Below are 2485 nucleotides of genomic sequence, written 5' to 3'. Positions count from 1 at the left end.
AAAACAAAATGAAGGGAGTATTTTATTTGCTAATTTTTGCGATTTCTATTGTTTAATGTAAATTTTATGTCTTTTTAGGATATGTTGAGGCAACAAAGGAGGCGCAGTTTGAAAATGAAGTTATTAGTATGAAATAGCACCGCAGGCACATTTGGAAAATTATGCCGATAAGCAAGATGGAATTTGGGAAAGTAAGTGCCTGGTTGCAGCATATCTATGTATTAAAAAAGTATTTAATGAACTGAAATTGTGCTTAATAAAAATGTTATAAATCGAGTGGCGTTATTTAAGATGTGCTCCAAATATTTGCGAAATTTGTTTCGTCTTCTCAACGTGCTAAGTTAGAAGTTAAGATGACTGCCACCACGGTCGGTAAGAAGCCCGAAGCAAAGGGCAAACAACCTTCCAGGAAGCTGCCTGCTGTTCCCGAGTCGTAGCTGAAGTTCAGCAAGAAGCAGGTCAGCAAACGTGCTACACTGATCAAGCGTAAACTAAAGCGCTCCGCTGTGATTGCACTCCGCAAATGTGAAAACATGGTGCATGCTGAGATATATCAAGCAAAATATCTCCGTGACAGGCTTTCGCACGAGGCGATTTTTCAGGCAACTTTTGCGTTCAACTCACGCAGGGTTGCACGAAAAAAATTTAGTAGCTAAAAATATCAAAATATAAGAAATATAAAAATATTCGCCATAAAAAGGCATTTGCATTGTTCGACTATGTATTCTACTTTTGGTTGAACGGCCTTTCAACTAATCGCTTTCAACAAATTTGGTCGCCAGCCAACATTTAGCCATTCAACTTTTTTTCGTGCAACCCTGCGCGAGTTGAAAGCAAAAGTTGAACGCAAAATCGCCTCGTGCGAACACCTTTTGATGGACACCGTGAGAATAAGTTGCGCCGTCTGGCAAATAAACGCGGCCCATTCTACGTGCCTGCAGAAGACAAATTGTCTTTTGTGATCTGTATCCGCGGTATCAACAAAGTTGCACCAAAAGTGCGTAAGGTTTTACTGTTGTTCCGTTTTCGCCACATTAACCACAGTTTTTTCATCAAATTGAGTCATTAATATGCTACGCATTGCCGAACCCTATATCACATGGGGTTATCCAAATCTTAAATCAGGTCGTGAATTGATCTACAAACGTGGAATTGTCAAGCACAACCATCAACGTGTCCCAATCTCTGACAACTTTGTGATCGAACGCAAATTTCGCAAAGCGTGCGTTGATTATTTGGCGCACGTAATATTCACTGTTGGATCCCACTTCAAGAAAGCCTCCAACTTCCTCTGGCCATTCAAGCGGCTGACGCAAGAGGGCTAATCATTACGTTGAGGTTGGTGATTTCGGTAACCGTGAAGACAAGAACAACAAACTGCCGCGCAAGATGGTTTAAAGAAATTTTTTGGTGTACAAAATACAAATACTCCACGTATTTTTATTTCAAAAATATATAATAAATAAAAATAGAAATTTTTTTTTTGTAACTTTCTGAAGGTTTAAATCGCAAATATGGCAATTGGAAGACAGCTTATATTCGCAATTCCTTAAATAGTGTCGGAATTCTATTGCCGTTTCTAAAGGCCATTTCAAAAGGCTCCAATCCACAAATTTAATTTTTATTTTGGTTTTTCAGCCTGTTGAAGCATCCGCTCCAATATGCGTTATTACCCAGACTTTCATGCGCACCCTAAAGCAATATGTATGCTGTCACTGTTTTCACTACCGTCTCGACAGCATGCATACATCACTCAGAGTTATACAGTCCACGAGCGCGCGCAACCCTTCCTTATCTCTTAGTCTTAATAAACTTGTTGTATAAGTGTATATAAACAATAAAGAAAATTGTTAAAATTACGAACTTAAACGCGGATGTTTTATTTTCTGTAGAAGGAACCATCTCGCGTTTAACCATGGTCCTTCGTCGCCAAATATGAACCGCGACCAATTATGTACATTTGCATTAACGCATGTGAAATCAAAGTGAATCCAAAAAAGACATACATACATATACATAATGCACATGATCTTCAAAAGTGACACAACTCAAAAATTTGCAATTTTTGAAATTATGGCCTAAAAATATATACACACAAAACTAGAAACTGTTTAAATTCAAAGTCAAATGCAAACAAAAATCTGCAATAAAGACATATGCGCCAATTGTACCCGTTTGCATTCAACTTAAAAAATATAAACAATCAACACAATATAAAAAGTGCAACAACAAAACTAGGAGCAGAAAAGGCCTTTTAACAAAGTGAAGCATCAAACTCGTATTGTGGAAAACAACAGCCACTAACCAATTAACGGATAACCCTCAACAACTGCAGCAATTCCCGGATCCAATGGCATAAAATGTCGCAAGGAACGTTATTTATGGGCGCCCTCTGTCGTAGTTTTTCGCTATTCTGCTTACCACTGGTTCGACTCTGCACTACCATGTGCACTACCACAGGTTAATAGAGTAGCTACTTACCTAA

General features: G+C 38.4%; 1 pseudogene; it reads left to right on the top strand.

Moving 5' to 3' along the window:
- Positions 1-315: 315 nt before the first annotated feature.
- Positions 316-1398, top strand: LOC118751218 (annotated as a pseudogene).
- Positions 1399-2485: the final 1087 nt, after the last annotated feature.

This window comes from Rhagoletis pomonella, unplaced genomic scaffold (assembly GCF_013731165.1).
Source record: "Rhagoletis pomonella isolate Grant_MI unplaced genomic scaffold, Rhpom_1.0 Rhpom_scaffold_00600, whole genome shotgun sequence".
Taxonomy (NCBI): domain Eukaryota; kingdom Metazoa; phylum Arthropoda; class Insecta; order Diptera; family Tephritidae; genus Rhagoletis; species Rhagoletis pomonella.
Note: the sequence above shows the minus strand (reverse complement) of the source record. Positions and strands in the feature narration are given on the sequence as shown.